At 43.5% G+C, this 12,569-nt stretch overlaps 1 protein-coding gene across 1 annotated transcript in view; it reads left to right on the top strand.

Moving 5' to 3' along the window:
- LOC308678436 (uncharacterized protein) overlaps window positions 1-12,569 on the top strand; it is a 558,730-nt gene that overhangs the window by 271,571 nt on the left and 274,590 nt on the right. The gene's annotated exons all lie outside the window — the stretch shown is intronic.

Here is a 12,569-nt window from a genome sequence, read left to right as displayed (position 1 = left end):
GTTTCCAGTTTCTGGAGTCTGACTGTTCCTAAGGCTGTCCTCTTTGATCACCATGTTTGGCTCCAGCTCTGCAAATTGTGAGCAGCTGAGCCGTACAAAGTTTTCTGAAGATCCTGAGCAAAAATTATCTTTCGTGTGTACAAATTCTGTATCCGATCCAGGAGGGGACTCTGCATTCTCTTTCTCCATGTTTGCTGACTCTTCCATCCCCTTAAAAGATGAAAGTGTATCAGAAACCCAAATCTCCTCCTCTAATAATGAAATGTTTCTTGCCTTTAGCTCTAAATCTTGACCGTCCACATTGTCCAGTTCTTGCTCAGAAAGAGAATTTCTGCAAGAAACACTTGCCTCCACCAAAGTCTTTGCAGAGTATTGTGACATGTTCTCGGTAGACATCACACAACTCTGAAAACTAGTTAATGGCAATGATTTTTCAGATTCCTTGGCTATATGTTCTGTATTTACCAGCATATTTGATTGTCTGGGAATATCAAAGGACTTTAAGCTAGACTGCATTCTTGTGAGACTTGAAATCTCCAAAGAAACTATATTAACACTGTCCAAGGATGGAGAATTCCCATCTTGAGTTCCTTTTGAGCAAATTCCATGACTCTCCTTTGAATCTCGTGGGTCTGCCTCTGAATTCCCTGTTTGGGGAACCACACGGAAGTTCTCATCTTTCTTGGAAAAGTCAGATTTTGATAAATGTGTAGATTGTAAATTTACTTTTCCTGAAAGTTCTCCTAAATCTTTTCTTGGCCATTCCTTATGACTTTTGTCTTTATTCACTGAATGTCCAAACAGTGTGAGCAAAGCAGATTGAGTCTTGAGTGCTTTCTTGATTTCTGAAGTTGGCTTCTGGCTGGGAACACTCCTTCGTGTTTTGGATGCAAACAAATGAGTAATAGGATTGTTTTGTTTTTTTAGCAGCTGTTTTCTGGAAGGCTTATCTGTAATATCTTGACTTGTCTCTACAAATGGGCCACTTTCATGTTGAGCTTTGATTTCCATAGTTACGTGTCCTGCCTCCTGCTTTTCTATCAAATATGGGACTTCACAGGAAGAAAGTATTTCTGGATTTTGGGCAGAAGACAGATGACTGATATTTCTAGAGGTATCTTCTTGGAATGCAAATTCTAGGTTGTGTCCACTGCTGGCTTTTGCTTGTAGCTCTTCATTTGTGTTTGTGACTCCAGGAGCATATTCTGGGTTGCAGATCAAAGTGGGATGCTCTTGTAGGTTATTTCTCGATAGAACTTCCCTGTTTTCAACATCATCTGCTTGTGAGCTGGCTAATGAGCTACCGTCTTCTATGTTTCCATCTGTGGCTGAAGAACTGGTTCTATCTTTAGGTTCACTGCCCTGAAACACTGAAAAGCATGTTAGAGTCACAAAGTTGTTTGAGATTCCTCTTGGGTGCATTTCATCCTTTTTATCTTCTTCATTTAAAGGGAGGGTTTCCGGAGAGTGTTGATTGTCCATACCTGGTTCCTTTTCAGGTTGCAATGTTTCAGTCACTTCTCCCAGGAACTCATTCTTGCTCATCCAAGTTGGCTTTGGTTTCTGGTTGGCTTTTAGGCAGGACTTCATTGGATCCACATTGAAAGCCAATGTCTTCTCACCATGTTCTGCTTGATCGTTTCTCTTCTCTTCATGCCCAGGAGAAGATACCAAACCATGAGGCTTAGATGGGGAGGGTTTTTCATTTTTCATTGGTGCCATGGGGTTATAATTTGGTTCTTCTGCATCTTTAGCTTCTAGTGTGTTCAATGTATTTTCCTGGCTGGCTTTTTGGAGTTTCTTCTTTGATCTCTGCTCCAGTGGTGGCACCAAAGCAGGCAACATTGTTCTGACTGTAGGAAGATGTTCAGCCATCTGCCTTGGATTCTTTCCATCAGATGTGACCTTCCAGGACAAACCTCCACCAGGATTCTTGCCCTTGAAACAATCTATTGTGAGCTGAGGAGTACCTACTCTTGTAGTTACAGGGGCACGTCTAAGTGCTCCTTCAGAAGATAGAAATGGACCACCAAGTGAAGACCTTGGAAGGTTCAGTGATAAAGGTGTCACCTTGGAGATGCTTCTTTCAACTTCAGATGTGCTAGATTGGAATCTCCTGACCTTTTCTAATATGCTGGGCCCTGTTTTTCCCACTTGAACTCCCACAATTCCTTTATCCACAGACAATGGTCTGTTTTCCAATGCTCCCACATCTTGACTTCCGTGTATTTTTTTAATCCGATGCAAAACATGGTCCCCACACTTTGGGCCAATGACTCTGAGAAGTTGGCGCTTCTTCTGTTCCCCAAAACTTTCCGGTATTGAATGATGCCCCCAGGTCTTGTGATAACTCCCCTCTGACTTTTCGGGACTATGCAGAGCCATTGAAGAATCTTGCAGCCATGTTTCCTTTGTCCCAGATCGGTCATGGTTTCTGCCAATGTCATTTTTAGCCTCTTTCTTTAAAGGCCAGCAGATGTTTTTTGCCTTCTCTTGTGAGGTCACCTTATCACTCTGCTTATCCTGGAGGGATAAATTGAAAGATCTCTGTGGCATTTTCTCTCGGGCCAAAATATTTCCAGTGGGGCCCCGTCTTTCTCCTATAACTTCAGCAAGCCGTTTGGAACAAACCTTGCAGTAGAAAGCTCCTTGAAAGACTGCATAGTTGAGCAAGCTGCAAAACACACAAGGAGTTACATAATTATTCCTATTATTTTGACATGTTGAATATCACTGGCATCATTGGAAGCAATAAATGCTGAAGGAAAGGAATATGCAGCTCACTAGGTTAGGATGGGCAGGCAAACAGGAAGTAGTTTATCAATGCAGGTAGTCCTCTACTTACGACCATAACTGACCCCCCCCCCCCAAATTTCTGTGGTTAAGTGAGATATTTCTTAAGTGATTTTTGCCCCATTTTATGATTGTTCTTGCCACAGCTGTTAATGAATCACTGCAGTTGATAAGTTAGTAACATGGCTGTTAAGTGAATCTGGCCTCTAAGTTGACTTTGCTTGTGAGAAAGTCGCAAAAGTGATCACATGACCCTGAGACACAGCAACGGTCGTAAATATGAACCAGCTGGCAAGCATATGAATTTTGATCACATGATCGTAGGGATGCTGCAAAGGTATAATGGTGAAAAACGGTCATAAGTCACATTTTTCAGTGCGGTTTTAACAGTCGCTAAATGAACTGTTGTAAGTTGAGGACTACTGTAATCTGTGTTTCTTGGAGACAAAGCTAATGATCTAAACACCTGGAGATGGGGGGGAAAAAACATAACCTCCTTGAAGGATTTACAATCCTTGGATGCTAACCAGTCTCAGTCTCCTGATTTTACGGTTGGTTTTGCAAAACCGACTTTACTACTGACAAGGATTATGATCTTTCCGTTTGAACAAGTTGATATCATAGCTTGACTCTTGGCCTCTTTCAAGGAAGTTGAGGAAATTCTTCTAAATACTCCAAATATGGACATCATCACAGTCAGTATGATATGATATGATCACAGTCAGTTCCCACTCCAATCATATCACTGAGGTCGGCGATTTTTTAAATTTATCCATACCCCAGCTTTATTCTTCTTTTGTAAACAGTTTAAGGCGGCGAACATATCTAATACTTCTTCCTCCTGTTGTTCCAATTTTCCTTCCTATCCTCATGAGTTAGGCTGAGAGACTGACTATCCCAACTGTCACCCAGCTGGCTTTTATATTTAAGGTGGGACTGGAACTCACCGTCTCCTGGTGATTGGCCCAGTGTTGTCAAGCTGGTTTTCCAGGCTAAGGTGGGACTAAAACTGTTGCTGATTGGTTCAAAGTCCCCCAACTGGTTTTTACAGTGAGACTAGAACTCACAGTCCAGTAGTGATTGGGCCGAAGTGCCCCAATCAATTTACATGGGTAAGTCAGGACTAGAACTCACAGTCTCCTGCTTTCTAGGTAGTAGTCATGTTATGACTGCACTTTCAGCCACTATGTATAGTTACAGTGCTGATAAATAAGGGATCTTACTACTGATCCCATCAGGTGCAGCATCCCCAAGTTTCCATTGATTGCAAACCAGGAGTTTTATGCCTAGCTTGAAATTATAATGTCACAGTGAATCACGGTCACATAATCACAATTTCTGATGTTCTGTGTAGGCTTCCCACAAGCACAGTCGCTGGGGAAGCCGGCAGGAAGTCTGAGGTCATGCCAGTTTTTTGCCCAAAGGCCTGCACTCAGTAGCACTTGCCCACGGCTCTCAACCATAGCTCACTTGCCTGGGATTCCTGCCTCTTCCTATGTCGTGATCACCTGAGGTCCTCATTTAATGACCCTCACTGTCATGGAGTTACATCAACAACCAGGATTGCTGGAATTGCTATTGCTAACCAATGAGGTCACATGACTTCAAATTTTACATTTGCATTACTTAGCAATGGAAACTCCAGCCCCAAATGCTGTTGTAACTTGAGGACTATTCGTATCTTCTTCTTCTTCTTCTTCTTCTTCTTCTTCTTCTTCTTCTTCTTCTTCTTCTTCTTCTTCTTCTTCTCCTCCTCCTCCTCCTCCTCCTCCTCCTCCTCCCTCCCCCCTCCCCCCTCCCTCCTCCTCCTCCTCCTCTTCCTCCTCCTCCTCCTCCTCCTCCTCCTCCTCCTCCTCCTCCTCCTTCTTCTTTTTCTTCAAAAGTTGGCTATGGGACTAATTATGATGTTAGCTTTACATTTTCACGACTCACCTTAGATTCCTTCTACAATGCTGGCAGCAGAAACACATCTGGTGCATAGGAATATTTTGGATAACCAAGCGCTGTGTTGGGTAGACCGACATGCAACATAATGCACATATTTCCTGTGGTTCTACCTGAAAAAAGAAGGCAATAGCAAACCCTGGTGTTCAAAAAAGTGATTGGAATTTTTACTGGGCTGATCTATTAAGAATAGGACAGAAATAGATAAACTGCACCTTAACCAAAACTGGCGGAGCAAGCTATTGTATATGAATCAGACTTATTTGCACCGATGATATTACTTAGATGGGTAATGAAATGTCTGAAAGGACAACCAAGCTCAGAGTCACTGACCCATCAGTTGTAGTGACTCAGTCTGTAGACAGCTTCTATCAAGGCAATGTTCAGATAAGAGGGACTTGAACCCAGGTCGAGAAAATAACTTGCGAAAATAACTCCAGCTCAGAAAAGCCCCTCCTGGTTTCCCTACAGAATAGGATACAGAATAAGGGAGTTGGAAGGGACCTTGTAGGTCATCTAGTCCAACCCCCTGCCCAAGCAGGAAACCCTATAGCATTTCTAACAGATGGCAGTCCAGTCTCTTCTTAAAAAACGTCCAGTGATGAAGCTCCCACAATGTCTGAAGGCAACTCCTGTTCCATTGGTTGAATGTTCTCACTATATGAGAAAATTTCTCCTTTATTTCTAGGTTGAATCTCTTCTTGATCAGTTTCATTCCATTGTTCCTTGTCTGACCTTTGGATGCTTTGGAAAATAGGTTAAACCCTCCTCTCTGTGGCAGCCTCTCAAATATTGGAAGACTGCTATCATGTCCCCCCTCGTCTTTCTCTTCATTAGACTTGTTGTTGTTGTTGTTAGTTGCGAAGTCGTGTCCGACCCATCGCGACCCTATTGTTGTGATTCAGGGCCAGCCTGTGGGTCCGGCAGCCGGCTCGGATGTCTCGGATGACTCAGACGAGGGGGAGGAGGAGGGTGTTGAAGACGAACTTGCTGATGATGGCTTGGAGGCTTCGCAGAGCCCCCAGCCAGGGCCCTCTTCTCAGCTGCGCGAGCCCGACAGTGCGGATGATGATGACCTACAGCTGGCCCTGTTCAAGGACGCCCGACGCAGGAGGCAGTCAAGCAGGAACAAGCAGAGAAAGGCTGTGGGACTCCTCGGAAGGAGGCACAGGGAGGCCACGCCCTGAACTCTAATAAAGGGAGTGTTTGGGGAAGGGCTGGTTGCTGAAAGCAACCGCTCCGTTTGAGGATCACAGTTCCGGTGTTTTGTTTCTTGTTCTGTTGTTTGTGTAATAAATCTTGGCAGACGCCTTCCAGCCTCAGACGCTCTCCAGCCTCTGCCGTTTGTACAGGGGTTGCCTTTCTGCAAGGCCGGTAGCAGGCTGGTACAGAACACCTATGGACAATGTTCCTCCAGGCCTTCCCGTCCTCTACCATCTTCTGGAGTCCATCTAAGCTCACGCCTACTGCTTCAGTGACTCCATCCAGCCACCTCATTCTCTGTCATCCCCTTCTTCTATTGCCCTCAATCCTTCCCAGCATTAGGCTCTTCTCCAGTGAGTCCTTCCTTTTCATTAGGTGGCCAAAGTATTTGAGTTTTAGCTTCAGGATCTGGCCTTCTAAAGAGCAGTCAGGGTTGATCTCCTCTAGGACTGACCGGTTTGATTAGACTAGACATACCCAATTCCAGCAACCGTTCCTTATATATTTTAGCCTCCATCCCCCTGATCATCTTTGTTGCTCTTCTCTGTACCCTTTCTAGAGTCTCAACATCTTTTTATAGTGTGGTGACCAAAGCTGGATGCAGTGTTCCAAGTGTGGCCTTACCAAGCCTTTATAGACTGGTATTAGTACCACATGGGATCTTGATTCAATCCCTAAATTAAAAGGAGGGAGGGAAAAACACATTCCAATCTGCAAAATTCTGTTTCTGCAACTGTTACAATACAGTAAAATAAATCCTAACCTGTACAGGAAGTCCTCAATTCAACACTTTATTTGAGCCCACAGTTTTGGACATAAGTTGTGATGGTCATTACATGTCTGCACCCAATTTTGCAATTTTTTTTGCAGCAGTCACTAAGTGAATGCGATGGTCATAAAGTGACTGTGCCAGTTGTTAAATGAATCCATTATTTGCTACGGAGTTTTTTTTTACAGAAACTGGAAGGAAATGCTGGTTTCCAAAAAAACCACAACATAATTAGTGGTCACGTGACTGCGGGATGTTGCAACCAGTTATAAATGCAGGCAGGTTGCCAAGCACCCAAATGTGATCATGTAATCATGGGCAGAAGTGGGAATATGGATGCTGGATTCCGAAATATGAACTCTGAATCCGAGTCCCTTTTTGCAGGGTCTGTCGTACCTTCAAAAGATTGCTAAGAAGCTGCTTGTAAAAGGACGACTGCCTGTATGACATTTAATCTTGTAGGGAAGGCATTTTCCTTGTAGGAAAAATTAAATAAAAAAACCAAAAGCCTGCATCTCACTTATTTTGGCCATGTCATATGGGCAGTTCACTGGAGAAAGACATTATGCTTAGAAGGTGTACTTACGCGTAGACCTTGACTTACAACAATTCGTTTATGTGACCATTCAAAGTGGCAACAGCAGCGAAAAAAGTCACATGCCTTTTGTCACAGTTTGACCACTGCAGCATCCACTTGGTCACATGACCAAAATTCAGATGCTTGGCAACTGGTTCATATTGTTGATGGCTGCGATCCCCTTTTGCGACCTTCTGATAAGCAAAGTCATTAGTAACAACTGTGTTACTAATGTAACAACTGCAGTGACTCACTGAACAATTGTGGCAAGTAAGGTTGTAATTCTTCTTTTTCTTCTTCTTGTGCCATATCCATTATCGGACGTTGGCGATCCTGTTTTTAGCAGCAGCTGCACAAAAAAGTTGTAATATGGGGCAAAATTCACTTAACAACTATCTCACTTAGCAACATAAATTTTGGGCTCAGTTGTGGTCATAAATTGAGGAAAGGGAAACCAGGCCTCCCAAGAACATGAACAAGCCGGACACTGTCTTTGGCACCATCAAAGCTGACCCAGGCAGGGGTAGGCAACCTTTATGACTTGTGGACTTCAACTCCCAGAATTCCTGAGCCGGGCATGCTGAGGGGAAAGGGAGAGATTTCCTGCTGAGCCATGCTGGCTCAGGAATTCTGGGAGTTGAAGTCCATGAGTCATAAAAGAGCCAAGGTTGCCCACCCCTTAGCACAGACCAACTCAAAGACACATTGCGAGATCAGAAGATGTGGTGAGACCAGGCCCATAGAGTCACCAAGGGTCTGACATCACTGAATGGATAATGTCATCATCTTCACCTCATAGGGCTGATGTCAACACTGCTAATATTGGATATTTTTGCATTGACAACAGATGGAAATGTAGCCATTTTTACCTTTTGATTTTAGAATTAGATGATGCTGGGTAGTGGGGATGTGAATGAGAGTCCAGCTAGACATAACAACACTAAACGTAGCATGAGAATCAAGGTTACTGAACTCAGAGCTGATAAAGAATTGGCGTGCTGGAGAGCTGGAGAGGAAACCTGCGCCTCAAGCTAATTGGGGAATGTGATTTATAACTGTAAATTGGAGGAGGGAATTGTGCTTTGATACTATGTGTTCAGAGGAGGAGAATTCGATTTTTGGCTTTGATTATGTAAGTGCCAATATTATGCTACTCGAATAAAAGATCCTTTAAGGTAAACAATGCCTTGAAGTTCTTTGAAGAATTTCATTTGTCGGAACCATGACAGCTGTTCCCAGGGCACAGACATAAATATGAAGATGATGGCTGCTGTTGCGCAGCTGAAACCCCTGCTGTTTTTTTATGTGCAGCACAATGCACAAAAAAAACCACAAAAAAAACCAGCTGGAGCTTTGGCTTGCATCATTGTATCAGCAGCATGAAATCTGGATCTCCGACAAAGGCAGACTGCCAAATTTCCATGACATTCCACCAAATTTGGACAATTCAATAAATTGCAAAATAAATAAATAAATAATGGATAATGGTTTGTCAACAGCATTTCTGGTTAGCCAGGGAGGTATATGCATACATCATGATGTTCCAGAGCAGGAACTGGACTGGTCTAAGCCACCCTGGGCTGGGTGGGTGGTTGGGCAGTTAAAGCTTTGAGGGAACAGAAAGCAACAGTTTGATCCAGAGGTTAAGACACCAGGCTAGTAACCAGGAGGGGTGAGTTCCAATCCCGCTTTAGGCATGAAAGCCAGCTTGAGGACTTTGGGCCAATCAATGTGAGTTCTACGACCTTTGGCATTAAGGTAGCAGCGGGTTCTAGTCCTACCTTAGGCATGAAAGCCAGGGGGCAACTTTTGGCCAATCACCAGGAGACGGTAAGTTCTGATCCCATCTTTGGCATCAAAACTGGCGGATTATTTTGGGCCAATGACCAGGAGACTCTGAGTTCTAGTCCCGCCTTAGGTACAAAAGCCTAACTGACTTTAGGTCAGTTGTTCCTTCTCAGCCCAACCCACCTCACAGGGTTGTGGAGAAAATAAGAGGAGGAAGGAGTATTAAGAGCCGTGATGGTGCAGTGGTTAGAATGCAGTATTGCAGGTTAATTCTGCTGACTGCAGGCAGTTCGATCCTGACTGGCTCTGGTTGACTCAGACTTCTGTCCTTCTGAGGTTGGTAAAATGAGGACCCAGATTGTTGGGGTGCAATATGCTGACTTTATAAACCTCTCAGAGACAGCTGTAAAGCACTGTGAAGCGGTATATAAGTCTAAATGCTATAGCTATTGCAACCAACATTCCCGCAGATACATCTTGCATGTATCTGAGTACAGGTAAGTGAATTTTGCCCCATTTTACGACCCTTCTTGCCAGAGTTCTTAAATATGTCACTGCAGGTGTTCAGCCAGTCAGGATCAAACTTCTGGCAGTGGGTAGACTTAGCCTGCAATACTGCGTTCTAACCACCGTGCCACCAGGGGTCTGCAAAAGCCACATGTGGCTTCTTTAAGCAAAACACAGCTTAGCATAATGTGCCAGTAAAATACTTAATATACTTCTGGTGAACAGCGAATGAGTAGATGATCAAATCTCTCTCTCTCTCTCTCTCTCTCTCTCTCTCTCTCTCTCTCTCTCTCTCTCTCTCTCTCTCTCTCTCTCTCTCTCTCTCTCTCTCTCTCTCTCTCTCTCTCTCTCTCTCTCTCTCTCTCTCTCTCTCTCTCTCTCTCTCTCTCTATCTTATTTATTTATGTATTAAGCAACATTATGTAGCCACCCACCCAAACCACACTTAAATGACTCTGGGCAGCTTACAACATTTTTTTTTAAAAAATCCACCATATAATTACAGACCATGAATCCCACCCCCATCCCCCATGGTAGCAAAAGCACAATCAGATCAACCACTTGGTTGGTTCCACATCCATTCATGGTCCCTGGCACACTGACAATACCAGGTTTTTTAGGGCTTTTTGGAAAAAGCAATAGGGTGGGAAGCAACTGTATTTCAGGTGGGATGATATTTCATAAACAAGGGGGCGCCGTTGAGAAGGCCCATTTTTGTGGTACCACCAGATGTATCTCCCTAGTCAATAGGACATGACCTGATTTCCCATCCTGATGGGTTGGGTGGATGTAATACGGGAGAGACAGTCCTTAAAATAGCCTGACCCACTCCAAATTGTGATAAACAGCTCCTTGAATTGCACAGCATGTATTAATCCTTCAACCTGATCTTGAGATCCATGGGGAAGAACTCAGAATACAGAAAAAGTGGGTGGGGGGAATGGTTTGATCTTTTTTTTTTTTACTTGTGATATCAGTTAATTCCGCCTATGTTTCTCATGTACTTTGGTGACCAAAATCACCAAAGAAGCAACCTGGAATTAAGGAGAAACTTCCTAACAGTGAGGACAATTAACCAGTGGAACAGCTTGTCATGGACACTCCCTCACCGGAAGCTTCTAAGAAGAGGCTGGACAGTCACTTATCTGAGGTTCTCCTGCTTGAGTAGGGGGCTGGACTAGAAGACCTCCAAGTTCCCTTCTATTCTATTCTAACCCCTGACTATAATGTAGTGACTTCAATTTCCTGTAGCAGATTTACTATAGGATAAACGATCTGCTTTATTTTATTTGTCCTCAAGGGTTTCCTGCCATTTCTAAACCAGTGCTTCCCAAATGTCCGTGGAGATCCTCAGCCATCCAGGCCACGGTTGTCCCAAACGTGCTTTTTCAGCAGGCAACTGGACTTTCTTGTTTTTCTTTGAAGACATTTCACTTCTCATCCAAGAAGCTTCTTCAGCTCTGACCGGATGGGGGGGGGGGAATGGAAAGATCTGCAAGGAATATAAATCCTTCCATTCCCCACCATCCAGTCAGAGCTAAAGAAGCTTCTTGGATGAGAAGTGAAAGTCTTCAAAGAAAAACAAGGAAGTCCAGATTCTTCCTGAAAAACCACCTTTGAGAGTGTGCTTCCCAAAGTGTTCTCTTCATTACCCAAAATCACTTATCAGAAAGTCTCCTCAAATGTTGAGGACCAGTCATAAGACCTTTTTATTTATTTTATTTATTTATTATTTTTATTTATTTGATTTGTATACCGCCCTTCTCCCTAAGGACTGAGGGCGGTGAACAGTGATATAAATAATAGAATGTACAAATATAGATATTGAAAATAAATTAAACCCTAATTTAGCCCAAATGTAGAAGATAGTTACCTTAAGATAATAATTCCAAAAGAACCCATCAGACCAGACCGGATTGCTTAAACAGATGTGTTTTTAGGTCGCGTCGGAAGGAGCGAAGGTCGGGAGCCATCCGGAGCTCAACCGGTAAACGGTTCCATAGGTCAGGCGCGCCCACAGAGAACGCCCTCCCCCTGGGAGCCACCAGACGGCATTCTCCGAACGTCGGCACCCTGAGGAGGCCCTCTCTGTGGGAGCGCACTGGACGGAGGGACATTGACGCTGGCAGCAGGTGATTCCTAAGGTACTCCGGACCCATGCCATGTAGGGCTTTGAAAACCATTACCAGCACCTTGAATCTTACCCGTAGGATAACTGGAAGCCAATGCAGCTCACGGAGTAGAGGTGTAACATGGGAGTATCGGGAGACTCCCAACACAACTCTTGCAGCTGCATTCTGTACCAGTTGGAGCCTCCGAGTGGTTTTCAAGGGTAGCCCCATGTAAAGAGCACCATCGTAAAATTGAATAGTCACTGAACGAAAGGACATAACCCAAGGACTACCTGTATTATAAAAACAACATGGAATGATCTTTATGTCATTTCAACTGTTGGACTGGTCATGTCACTTCTTTCAATGCCAGTGTAACTTCAGATAGCAGCTACAGAAATGGTTCTGAGTCAAGGATTATCTGTATACTACTTCTATACTACCTGTATACAGCAATGTTTCTCCACCCTGGTCATTTTAAGATGGGTGGACTTCAACTCCCAGAATTCTCCAGCCATTTATGAGGTCCACCTATCTTAAAATTGCTGAGGTTGAGAAGCATAGCTGTTTCTACAATAGGTGATCATTGATAACTTTTTATTACCAAACGATAGGAGAAATATTTTTTTTTCTCCGTGTTAAAATTTACATAAAAGAAAAAAAAAAGGTGGGTAATGGGACTAAGTATTATAATTGTTGTTTTTTGCTATTAGCTATTGGCTTTGAATGGATATATTCAGCCATCTTTTATCCAAGAAGTGTTGTTATCAGTCTGAACCAACTCATGAAGAGAAAGTGAGAATTCAGAGGAATTTGAACTCTTTCAGCCGAAATACAGCAAATAATCAACGCAAGAAAAACAAACCACCAACTATTT

Source organism: Vipera berus (assembly GCF_964194415.1).
Source record: "Vipera berus genome assembly, chromosome: Z".
NCBI classification, from domain to species: Eukaryota; Metazoa; Chordata; class Lepidosauria; order Squamata; family Viperidae; genus Vipera; species Vipera berus.
This window is presented reverse-complemented; position numbering and strand designations above follow the sequence as displayed.